This window comes from Pristis pectinata, chromosome 22 (assembly GCF_009764475.1).
Source record: "Pristis pectinata isolate sPriPec2 chromosome 22, sPriPec2.1.pri, whole genome shotgun sequence".
NCBI classification, from domain to species: Eukaryota; Metazoa; Chordata; class Chondrichthyes; order Rhinopristiformes; family Pristidae; genus Pristis; species Pristis pectinata.
In genome coordinates, this window is record NC_067426.1 from 1940012 (window position 1) to 1953193 (window position 13182).

Consider the following 13182-nt stretch of genomic DNA (forward strand, 5'->3'; position numbering starts at 1 on the left):
TCCTAGTCTAAACTCTTCAGATAAGATAAGATATCTTTATTAGTCACATGTACATCAAAAAAATGCATATTTTGCGTAGAGTGTTCTGGGGGCAGCCCGCAAGTGTCGCCACGCTTCTGGCGTCAACATAGCATGCCCACAACTTCCTAACCCATATGTCTTTGGAATGTGGGAGGAAACCGGAGCACCTGGAGGAAACCCACGCAGACACGGGGAGAACGTACAAACTCCTTACAGACAGTGGCGGGAGTTGAACCCAGGTCGCTGGTGCTGTAATAATGTTACGCTAACTGCTGCACTACCATGCCTGCCATAGTGAGCACTGCAAGCAGGGTTTGAACCAGCGTGGGAAATCCTCATTGGATTTCAAGTCCAACACCTTAACCACTCGGCCATCACAGCTCTTCGGGCACAGATGCTCATCAGGTACCAGGTAAATATGGGGAGTCCATTGTTCGACTGTCTACATGATTTTTCTCTACATTGGTGATGAGTTTTTGTTTCAGAACAAGTTGCACTGTTGAGCTTCAAACCATTTCATGCACAGTGGAGAAAAATGAGTTGAGGTATAACACTGTAAGGTGAACCTTGTCATAGCTGTTCATTCACTGCTTGAAGTTTCAGGTTTAGTGTTGGAGAAGACCTCCCATTTACATATCCCTATAGGGAGTGACTAAATGTAATGATTCAGACTTATCCTGCTCCTGGCTCAACTGGAAATATGATTGGCTGAATCCCAGAGCAAGTGAAGATCTCACGGTTGCCTGATAGTTTGTGACGTCGACTGTCCTTAGGCAGAGAGACGGTTGGTCTCAGTAAGGGGGAAAGAGGTGGGCATTAGGTGAGGATCAGATTTGGCTTGGATGTGATGCCCTTGTGGTTCAATAGTATGATGATACCCAATGTCCAGCCTTAAGCATGAACAACAAATGTATCAACTGAGTTTGTTTAGGTGCCATACTGCAGGCTCTGGTCATCTCCTGGTTGGCGAAGGACCAGGAGGAAACACCTGAAATGGGAGGAATGAAAAAATTATGAAGATTTCAACCCAAATGAGCAAACTTCTGGAAAGTCCTGATGGCAGAATCAAAAAACATCAGTGAACACCAAGGTGGGATCAGACCTTGAAATATGAAATGGAACTGCCACACCTTGGCCCAAGTCCTGTCTTCATCAGCTTAGCATGTATCTTGTGCCATGTCAAAGAAATTCGCTGCCCTCACCAGACATTCGGTGTAGTTGGATCCCCAGGTTCACTCTGTTTGTATAAAGAAACTTGTTATCCCACAATTCCACATTAACAAGAGAAAAGGTTAACCTTTAACACAAACACATGCGCGCGCACACACACACGCACACACGCACACACGCACACGCACACACTCACACAATGCATACATACACCTACTCATGCACACACATGCACACACGTACACACACAAATGAACACACAAACATCTACGCATGTGCACACACACACACACACACACACACACACACACACACAAACACACATTCATAATTACCCACCAGATGTAAAAACAATGATGTACAATTGAAGTACAAACTAAATCCATTATTTAATGAAATTTGGAGGAAGTTCTGTGTGAAATCTGCTCCTTTCACTCAAATCTCACTCACATTGCTCACTTTGCCTTGTCATTATCTCTGAATTCTGAGCAAAACTGCTGCAGCCTACTGCCTGATTAACTGTTGCCTGCACTTTTAATCCCTTTGGGACCAATCAGACTGTCACCTGCAGACACCATCAAGCTAATTCACTCCTGTCCACAGAATTCACATGCTTGCCTGGTTTACACTATAATGCTGAAAATTAGCATAATGATAACTGTCAGACATTTCTGTGGGACTCAAGATTAGCAATTGGAATTTGCAAAGTTCTTAACATCAATTCCAGAAATTCCACTATTTCCACAATATTCTGCTGCTTTCAATGCTGCTTTAACCAAATGCTCCGGTTTCCAATGGGCTCTGTGCGATCAAGTAGAAGCAACCAGGGAAGACATCGAAGAACGGGCGCAGGCAGTAGGCAGAGACAGAATCGGTCCTCAGGATTCGATTGTTTGTTGAGCTAGCAGAGCTCCAGACAGGAGGAGCGGAAGGGATTCTCCAACTTATGGATGTGTCTTTGAAATTCCATTTACACCATGGGGACTGATGATAATTTAGGTGGAATCCGACCTATTGTACCTGCCCAGAACATGCACTGCATTTCTTTCACTCAAATCTCACTCACAATGTGACTGAGATTTGAGTGAACATCACCAACAGCCTGTCCTGGCCAAATCACGTGGATGCCACAGCCAAGAAAGCTCACCAGCGCCTCTACTTCCTCAGGAGGCTAAAGAAATTTGGTTTTTCCCCTTTGACTCTCACCAACTTTTACCAATGCACCATAGAAAGCATCCTATCTGGATGTATCATGGCTTGGTACAGCAACTGCTCTGCCCAGGACTGCAAGAAGCTTCAGAGAGTCGTGGACACAGCCCAGCACATCACAGACACCAGCCTCCCCTCCTTGGACTCTGTCTTTACCTCTCATTGTCTTGGTGAAGCAGCCAGCATAATCAAAGACCCCACCCACCCGGGACATTCTCTCTTCTCTCCTCTTCCAGCGGGTAGAAGATACAGGAGCCTGAGGGCACGTACCACCAGACTTACGAACAGCATCTACCCCACTGTGATAAGACTATTGAACGGTTCCCTTATACAGTGAGATGGACTCTGACCTCATGATCCACCTTGTTGTGACCTTGCACCTTATTGCACTGCACTTTCTCTGTAGCTGTGACACTTTACTCTGTACTGTTATTGTTTTTACCTGTACGACATCAATGCACTCTGTACTAACCCAATGTAACTGCACTGAGTAATGAATTGACCTGTACGATCGGTATGCAAGACAAGTTTTTCACCGTACCTCGGTACAGGTGACAATAATAAACCAATACCAATACCAATAAATAATACATCTGGCTTGTATTTCAAAGAAAATGGCTTATCATTCTTTACAAGGGAATGGAGGGTGGAGAAACGTGTGTGTGTGTGCATATGTGTGTGTGTGTGTGTGCGCGTGTGTGCGCACGTGTGTGTGTGCGTGTGTGTGTATGTGTGTGTGTGCGTGTGTGTGTGTGTGTGCGTGTGTGTGTGCGCGTGTGTGTGTGCATGTGTGCATGTGTGTATGTGTGTGCGCGCGTGTGTGTGAGTGTGCGTGTGTGCGCACATGCGTGTGTGCGTGTGTGAAATATTAGCATTTTCACTCTTTAAAGCCAGTGAACACCAAGCTGAATTCCGGGATGCCTATTTCTTTCCTTCAGTGAGTGCCCCCTGTGGGGGATTCATGCCCTGAGACACGGCAGAGATCTCATCTTTTGCAGCTGAAAAACATGCTGCTTAGGTGTAATGTTCCTTTTTCTGGCCACATTGAAAGGTCAACACATGAAGCCAAACACTAAACTTGTATGTATCAGCCGGAAACTCCATGTAAAATCCTTCCCACCTCCCCAGACCACCCCCCCTCCTGCCCCCCACCAAAACCTGCATCCATTCAGACCAAGTCTGGAGCAAGTTCACCTGGAAAATATTATGAACAATGTGCATACATCACAGTCCCAACTATACTCTCAGTAAATCAGTTAGTTACCTGTCATGAGGCAGTAGTACAAGTTTACACATTAATCTTGTCCGTGTTTCACAGGCGATCTGTTGATTGCGTGTAACATTACACAGAACATGCTCACACAACCTTCGCTTACTCTTCACAATAATCTTGTTTCTCAATGAGTCCAGAAACCAGTGGCTTAGAATCAAAATGAGGACACGTCCTCTAATTCAGACTCTTCCCTGACAAATGCCACAAGACACTCATACAACTACTGTCTGACAAACAGACTGGTTGTGATGAAAGATAATTGTGCAAATGGGACAGAGACTGAATTCAATATTGGTTAACATTGCAGCTCTCAAGTGGGGCCATGCCTTCCCTGGGGACAGTATTCTAATTGTAGAAGATTATTATATCATGTAGAAATTCAGCCATTATTCCGTAACACATAAAACAGTTCATCAGTATTGAGTTTCTACTAATTCAATTTTATTATTTAATCTACCCAGACATAAACATTGCCTAAGTGAATGTTTGTCATTTATTGAAGAGCAGCATTAACACTTTGGAGAGATCAAAGCTCCTTTTCACTAGGAAACTTCAAAGTCAGTGGGTGGAATTTAGTCCCAAAGCAGAGTGGAAAGAAAGGATTTGCACCCAGTGTGGTTCCCCACATGAGAAGTTACAAAGTGTCTTGCAAGTCATGGTGAATGTGTCCGGTCGAGATGGTGCTTTGAATTATAAATGAGCCAGGGTAGGTGACATTGCCCACAGTGCTTGCTGCAGCAGTACTCTTGCTCCACTTCACATAACAGTGATTAATAGAATCGTGGCAAAAATAGATAAAATGGCAAATTTCCACGGACAATTAGCAGATTAACAGAATGACAAGACAGACAGCCTCAAGTATCTCAGTGCTGGAAACTTACAGAACACCTCCAGGGACCAGTCAAATCAAGTTTACTGTCATGTGCACAAATACTCTGAGGTACAGGCACAATAAAAAACTTGCTTGCAGCAGCATCACAGGCACATAGGTACAGACAACACACAGAGTGTAAATTGTACATAAAATTATACCATACAGTGAAAAAAAGGCTGTAGTGTAAAAATAAAACAAAGACACAATCAGAGACAAGTCCACGGCAGTGCAAGAGGTGGTCCGTAGTGTTCCGTTGCTGAGGTAGGGTTAGGGTTGTGCAGGTCAGTTCAAGAACCTGATGGTTGTAGGAAAGTCGCTGTTCCTGAACCTGGTGGTGTGGGATTTCAGTACTAAAAGCTAGTATGGGCATGATGATCAAATGGCTCCTCTGAGCTGTAAAGTCTGTGTGACAAATGACAACGTCCCCTTCAAGGAATCAAGTAATGGCACTTTGAAATCATTCTTTTTTAATGGAAAACTTCAATCTCTAAATAATGTAATGTAATATCCAAGGGAAAAAACATCGAAGCACTTTCACCTTTCCAAAAACCAAGTTACTTTGAAGTTTTAAATCCCCTAGCACTATCCAAGTACACACATTTTTTGTAAAAAGTTATCAGTCCAGTCAGAAGTCAAGCAATTTTTTAAGGGGACTGCGGGATTTGGAGTTACTTGGGGAAATGAGATAAAGGATCAGCCACAATCTCACTGAGTGATGGAGCAGGTGAAGAAGATTGAATAGTCGTCCTGCTCGTGTTAGTTATCTATCACGACCATTTACAAATCAAAATCCAGATGCTGGAAATATGCAATCAAAACTGGAGTGTAGAAATTCTCAGCAGGTCAGGCAGCATCTGTGGAGAGAGAAACCAATAAAGTTTCAGGTCAATAACCCTCTGTGGAGAACAGGAATGGCTAGAAGTAAAACAGGTTTCAAGATACGAAGGAAGGGGGACGAGAGGAGAGAACAACATCCTTCACATACATAGAACTTTCCCATTAGAACAGCTTCCCGTGGAACTACAGGTGGCAAGTTGGGAATGGAAGCAGAGCCTTTGAGCAATGAGGAGAGGAAAACAGCCAGAAGCGTGGATTTTCAAGTGGGAATAAAAAGCTTGAATTCTTCAGGAGCTAGATGTTGCTGGCAATCTATTGTCCATCCCTAAGGAGTTGGCCATTCAGCCCCTGGAGTCTGACCCATCATTCAACAACTAAAATCTGCCAGTCTCAGCCTTGATTAAATTCAGTGGCAGAGCATCAACAGCCACGCAGCTTTACAATTCCAAAGACCTACCGGCCTCGGTGAAGGCAGCCCTCCAGTGCCAAATGTTCAACTCCAGGGAAAGATCCTGTCAGCATCTACTCTCTCAACTGTCCTCAGGAAACTTGGATGTCTTAATAAGATTGCCTCCCATTTTTCTATTCTTCAAACAAAATAAACCTACTGTTCTTGATCTTCCCTCATAGGAGAGCACCTGGTGAATCTTTGCAGGACCATCTCAAGCTCATTAGTTACAGGGACCAGATCTACTTCCGGCTCCCCAGATCTCAGCAAAGTCAAACCCCTTTCAGTAACGATCAGCATTTCACTTGCCTACATTATTGCTTGTGTGTTAACATTCTGCTCTGCCCCCTACAAGAAGACCCAGATTCCTCCTTGGTATCTCTCTAGGATCTAAGAACATAAGGAACAGATCAAGAGTAGGTCATTTGGTCCGACTGCCATCTCCACCATTCAACCATAAGGAGGAACTGCTTATCCCAGAGAGTAGTGAATCCATGGAATTCTCTGCCCGGGGAAGCAGTAGCGGCTACCTCATTAAATGTACTTAAGTCACAGTTAGATAGACTTTTGTATAGTTAGGGGAATTAAGGGTTATGGGGAAAAGGCAGCTAGGTGGATCTGAGTCCACGGCCATATCAGCTGTGATCTTATTGAATGGTGGAGCAGGCTCGACGGGCCAGATGGCCTTCTCCTGCTCCTATTTCTTATGTTCTTATGTTAACAAGACCATGGCTGACCTTTTATCTCAGCACAATTTTCCCCCTTTATCACATATCTGTTGATTTTCTTAAAATCCAGAAATCTTTGTTTCGAATGAATTCAATGACTGAACATCTAGAGCCCTGCAGCGTAAAGAATTCCAGAGATTCAGCATCCACTGAGTGAAGAAATATCTCCCCACTTCAGTCCTAAACCCCCAACCTCTTCTTCTGAGACCATGACCCTGGTTTTAGACTGCCGGGCCAGGGAAAACATCTTTCCTGCATCCAGCCAGGATACCGGAAGTGGAGCCAGGAAGTCTGAATGTTTCAGTGAGGTCACCTCTCATTCTTCTAAACTCTAATGAGTAGAGGCCTAACTGATGCAGTCGCCTCATACGTGAGGGTCTGCCATCTTGGGAACCAGCTTGGTGAAACTTCACTGCACTCCTTTTTTAGGTCAATATGACCAAACTTGTGCACAATAATCCAGATGAGGGCTCACCAAGGTTCTATATAACTGCAGTGGGACATCTTTACTCTGCACTCAGATCCTGAGTTGGAGCAGCTGGGGAGGTGAATCTGCGGGGATAACTGCTCTGGTGGGTGATCGATGGGTGGGTGGGTTGAGCTTGGATAATGGGCGCTGAGGAAAGCTGGTGAAAGGGACTGATGTGTTCCTCACCTCTCTCCCTTTTTTCCATGCCTCACCATCCTCTCCTATCAGATTCTATCATCTTCAGCCCTTTGTCACTTCCACCTATCACCTGCCAGCTTCTGATATCATTCCCTCCCCTACCTGCCTATCACCCTCGTCACCTGTATCCACCTATCACCTGCCAGCTCTCGCACCACCCCTTCCCCCCACTTTTTTACACTGGCTATCCCCCCTCTTTCCTTCCAGTCCAGATAAAGGGTTTCGACTGTCCATTTCCCTCCATAGATGCTGCCTGACCCGCTGGGTTCCTCCTGCGCCCTTTATGTTGCAGTGCATTGTGTTCCCTGTGTGGGTCTGAGACCTGTTCAGGACAGTCTCAGTGAAGTTGGGCAGAGGCTGAGAGAGGCGGCAAGTTGTGTGGGCAGCTCCCAGATGAAGAAAAATCCTGCATCTGGCGTCTGGACCCGGGCCATGTGATTGGACAGTACTGAGCACTTCCAGGGTGTCCCACGTGCGACACAGCCTCTGCATGAAGGAATCCAGGATGAAAATAACAGACTTCACAACCCACACGGAACATCATCAATTTTCTTTTGTTTAGCAGTGAAATTGGATCATGCAGTGCACAAGGCTGTGGCCATGTGATCTAGTTTCTAGGCAGTTGGCTGTGAATCTGCCCCACCCTGTTGCTCCACCTCCCCCAAAAACTCTGCCCCAATCCATTGCATCACTGGGTGAACATGGGCAAGGATCTTGGTCATAAAACGTTTGACGTCCTTCACATAAATACGGTTCTCTGACAGACGTGCAGAGGTGGGTGGTGGGGGTGGGCAGTGTTGGAGAGGACAGGTGGAACGTGTTGCTCTCACCTCTGGTGGGGATGGACAGGCATGGTTATGTTCACCTGATAACATTAATGATGTGTGTACATCCTCCACAAGCCAGTGAGTCCTGTGCCCATCTCTGATCATTCTACAGTGACTGTGGAGAGTCCAAAATACCTGAGAACTTGCCCGTATTTCAGAGATAAATCCAGAGCACTATTGGATCAGCTTATAAAGTAACGTTTCTAGATAACAGCTACAAGGTATGCACCATCAGTTGGCCAATACAGTTATACCCCAGTCCTTTAACCAACAGACAATGAACCCTGGTATTCACTTGACTTGTCAATCACAGCTGACATTCATGTCGACTTTTTAGAGGAAGTTTTCTGTCCAGTTGTCTGTCTAGACATGGCTCCTTGCCTTCTTACTTTTATCACCGTGTAAATCACCTTGAATTGCAGTTTAACCACTCTAAAGTTAAGTCTTTGTAATTCCTGTTAGATTACCAATTAATTTTCTTACATAACATAAAATTGAAAAGCACAGAGTCCCTACAAGTAAGGTCCCAAGGCTGATCTTGCTGTGGCTTCACACATCTCTATTTCCCAGCTTGAACTATTGTTTTGACTAACTCTACTGAGCTTCTGCAGCCAGTCTAATTACATGTCCACTTTTGTCCATCCGTCACTTATTTCTTGAACCCTTGTCTTCACTGCCCCTGCTCTGAAGGAGATTTTGTGAAACTCAACAGATATAATATCAGGAGATACCTTCTTCATTCACAACTGGACCAGATTTACCTTTAATCTCACTGGATAATACTGACTTTTTTTTTTATCACTATGGTGACATATATTTCATGCTCTGTAGATGTCAGAGAGAGAACCCATAGATTTTTTAATAGATATTTATTTATGAGTCACACGTACATTGAAACACACAGTGAAATACATTCTTTTGCATTACCTGAGAATGTGCTGGGGGCAGCCCACAAGCGTCGTCACTCTTCCGGCGCCAACATAGCATGCCCACAGCTCCTAACCCGTACGTCTTTGGAATGGGGGAGGAAACCGGAGCACCCGGAGGAAACCCATGCAGAACGTACAAACGGTGGGAATTGAACCTGGGTCGCTGGTGCTGTAATAGCGTTACACTAACCACTACACTACCACGCCGCCCTATAGAAACCTTGTTCATGTGAGTGCACTTTCTGAAGGTCACATCACCTGGACTCACAGAGACACAAACGATTCTGCAGATGCGGGAATTTCATGTGCGTCACATCACCTGGACTCTAGTCTTTGGCTGTTTCAAATAAATACTGAAAATTACTGGCACGTTAGCACAGTGACTAAATTGCTGGAATAAAAACCCAAAGGCCTAGACTAGTATTCTGGAAATGATTTCAAATGACAGCTTGAGAATTTAAATTCAATTAATCAAACACATAAACGCTGAAATGAAGCATGTGTGTCAGTCACAAGGACTGAAATTACTGCATCTTTGTCTGAAGTATATGCAGGAAGGATATTTGCTTTCTTTGTTCAGTCTGGCTTGTATGTGACCAGAATCAGATGAATATGGTTGACTACTGTCTGTCATCTGAAATATATCAGTGAAGTGGAGGAAGGAGTGTGCCACCTCACAACTACCAACCTGGCCATACCCTCAGGCACGTCTTGTCCAATCTCACATCCTGGGAGGGAATAGAATATGATCAGCTGGACTATAGTGAAAAGCGTCTTCATGTTGCAAGGTAGCTGAAGTACAAGAAGTAAGGAAGTCTTGCTGAGACTGTGCAGAGCTTTGGGGAGTCCACACTTGGAGTAGTATGCGTAGTTTTTGTCTCTGTACCTGAGGGAGAATATGCCAGCCCTGGAGCCAGTGTAGTGTGTTTTCATTAGACTGATTCCTGGGATAATAGGATTGTCCTATGAGCAGCAATTGAGGAAGCTTGGATTACATTCACAGAGGTGATAGTCTTAGGACATACCGGATACGACAAGGTGGATGCTGAGAAGTTTGTTCCTCTCCATGGACAACCCAGAACAAGGGGACACGGTCTCAGTGTGAAGAACAGTTAGGAATGAGATGTAAAGAAACTTCTCCGCAGAGAGTATTTGCATGAGCCCTTCTTTCATATTATCACTTCCACACCAGACGTTCATTGTAAATGAGGAAGGTACTAAGACAGGTCCTCAAACTCTGCATAAATTTTAATATTGAATGCCTGGATTTATTCACCATGGATGTATCTTTGGTCATTTCCAATGAATGGTTATCGACCTAAAGCACTCACTCTGTTCCTCTGCCGCAAGTCCTACCTGACCCACAAAACATTTCCAACATTTTCTCATCTTATTTTAGATTTCCAGTATCTGCAGCATTTTGCTTTTGGTACAAACTTATTTTATTATCTGTACTCCTAGTAAACAGAACAAAACGGAGTGTGCTCACTCTGATCCTGAGAACAGCTAACACATCAGCTTATTTGGCGCACAAGCAATGGATAATTCAGTCTAATAAGTTTCCTGATGACAGTTTTAGACAGTGAACTAACACCTCTGTTTTGTAGCGTTGGAAGGCAGCCAAGGATCACTATTAAGTTACCTGATGGAAATATGGGAGGGTAATGATGTGAGGCCTTAACACGTGTAATAAGGATTGATTCAGTAAATTGTCCGAGGCTTGGAGACCGAACAATTGAGTAGCTAGGGCCCTGAACCACAAGATATCAGTTAATAATAGGCTTCCTCCTTGTTGCATTCAGGAAGCTATTATCGTAATTCAAGGATATCTGCTTCGCAATTCCTTTCTATCTTCTTTCACAGGTCTCCATATTCATCTTTGTCACATCAGTAATGGACAAAGAAATAAAGGCTCCAAGATCAACAGTTATCAGATAAAACTGTAACTATTAAATTATGTTATACTTCCCTCAAGTTTCAAAAATGGACATTGAGTTAATTGAACATTTTTTTTCCCATCTTGGAACCACAATCCAATCATTCTGTGGATGTACTGGAGGAGGGAGTCAGCAAAGGTCGACTGTCAGCTCAATAAATGGCCGGCAGCTTGGAATTGATTGGCCTAGGTACGGACGGGCAGCTGCCCCACACCTCCTGCTGAGGGCATGTGAGCTTAAGAAATAGAAACACTGATTCTCCAGTGTCAGGTAACCTGCTCCCCTATCCCCTTCCTCTCTCCGCCTGATCTACCCAGTTCCTCCTAGACCCACCCCAGCCCCCCATCACCTTCTTTCTTTCCCCTCCTTCACCCTCTCTATCTGCCCATCACGCACCCACTCCTCCCACTGGGTCCCCACCCACCCCCGATCCCATCTGCCCTCCCCACCTCCCTCCTTTGGTTCCAGGCTCCACCTTCCCCTCCCAGCAGATTCCATCATCTACAGCCCTTTGTCGCCTCCATCTGTCACCTCCCAGCCTCTGGCACAATTTCCACTCCTCCATCTGCCTATAACCCCTCCTCACCTGGACCTACCTATCAGCTGCCAGCTCTTGCTCCACCCCTTCCTCTCACCTCTTTACACTGGTTATCCCCCCCTCTATTGTCCAGGTGGAGGGTCTTGACCAGAAACATTGGCTTGGATCCCATGTGTCCTCACTTTCTGGATCAACCTACTATGCAGGACTTGGTCAAAAGCTTTGCTAAGGTCCGCATAAACCATGCCCACCACCCTACCTTCATCAATTTTCTTAGTTACCTCCTCAAAAAAACTCAATCAAGTTTCGGAGACATAATTTCCCCTGCACGAAACCATGCTGACTCCCCCTAATCAGTCTCTGCCTTTCCAAGTGAACAGAAATCCTGCCCCTTAGAGTTTTCCCCAATAGTTACCCAACTACTGGTGTAAGGCTCACCTGCTGCCGTTGCCCGGTTTATCGCTGCCGCCCTTTTGAATAAAGGGACAACATTAGATTAGTATCTCTCCAGTCTTCTGGTACTTCACCCATGACTAATGAGGGTGGAAAAATCTCCATTAGGGCCCCAGCAATCTCATCCTCTGCTTGTATCCTCCGACATCCCAGACAGGCTTAGAGGGTAATTGGTCAGTGTAAATTGTCCCCACTGTGTAGGTGAGCAGTGGAATGTGGGGAGAGTAATATTGCTTAACATAGGATTGGTGTAAAATCAGTGTTTGATGGTCAGCACAGACTTGATGGGCCAAAGGGCCTGTTTCAGTGCTGTAGCTCTCTATGGCTCTCTGATGATGTAGTGTCCTGTATTGTACAACTACATACTTCATAACACAATATACTTTTTTGGGAAAAGCTTTGCCTCAGCTGATAAAGGAAAACTTCCCATTTTTCTTGTCAATCTCCTTATCAACAGGAGCTGCTACCGTTAAGGAACTGTGGACATCCGCTCCAAGGTGCCTCTCTTCCTCTGCACGTCCCAGTATCCTTCCACATATCGTGTCCGCCCTGCCTTGCGTCACCTCACACTCTCCAGATTAGGTTGTTTTGCCATTTTTTGTCTCCCAACTGATCAGACCATCGATGTCCCCCTGAAATTGTCACCAACCGCACAGCCAATTTTTGTACCATCTGCAAAGGCCTTTCTCAAGTTCCTTACAGTTGGGTCCAGACCAATAATCTATATAATGAGCAAGGGATGAGCGCTGAGTTCAGTGGAACCTCACTGGTGATAGGTTTCCTATCACAGAAATACCCAACAACATCACCCTCTGCTCCCTGGCACCAAGCCAATGTTGCTCCAACTTTCTCCTCTCCCTTGGATCCCAAGTCCTTTTATTTTTCTGATGAGCTGGCCATGTGGAACCTAATTATAGAGTCACAGAGTCAAAAATCGTACACACCAGGAACAGGCCCTTCAGCCCACCATGTCCGTGCTGACCTTTTTGCCCATCTACACTAATCCCATTTGCCCACATTGGGTCCATTTCCTTCTCTGCTTTGCCTGTCTAAATGCCTCTTCAATGTGACTGTATCGGATTCCACCACATCCTCTGGCATCAAGTTCCAGATATCAACCCCTCTCTGTGTAAAAAATCTTTCCCCTCCGACATACAAAAAATTCTGCAGATGCTGGAATCTGGAGCAATACACAAAAAGTGCTGAGGAACTCAGCAGGTCAGGCAGCATCTATGGAGGGAAATAAACAGTCAATGTTTCAGGCCAAGACC

General features: G+C 45.0%; 1 non-coding gene across 1 annotated transcript; it reads right to left on the bottom strand.

Annotated features, from left to right (window-relative positions):
* Nucleotides 1–320: 320 nt before the first annotated feature.
* On the bottom strand, nt 321–402 carry trnas-uga (transfer RNA serine (anticodon UGA)). Its single transcript has one exon. It is a non-coding gene; the product is annotated as a tRNA-Ser (tRNA).
* Nucleotides 403–13182: the final 12780 nt, after the last annotated feature.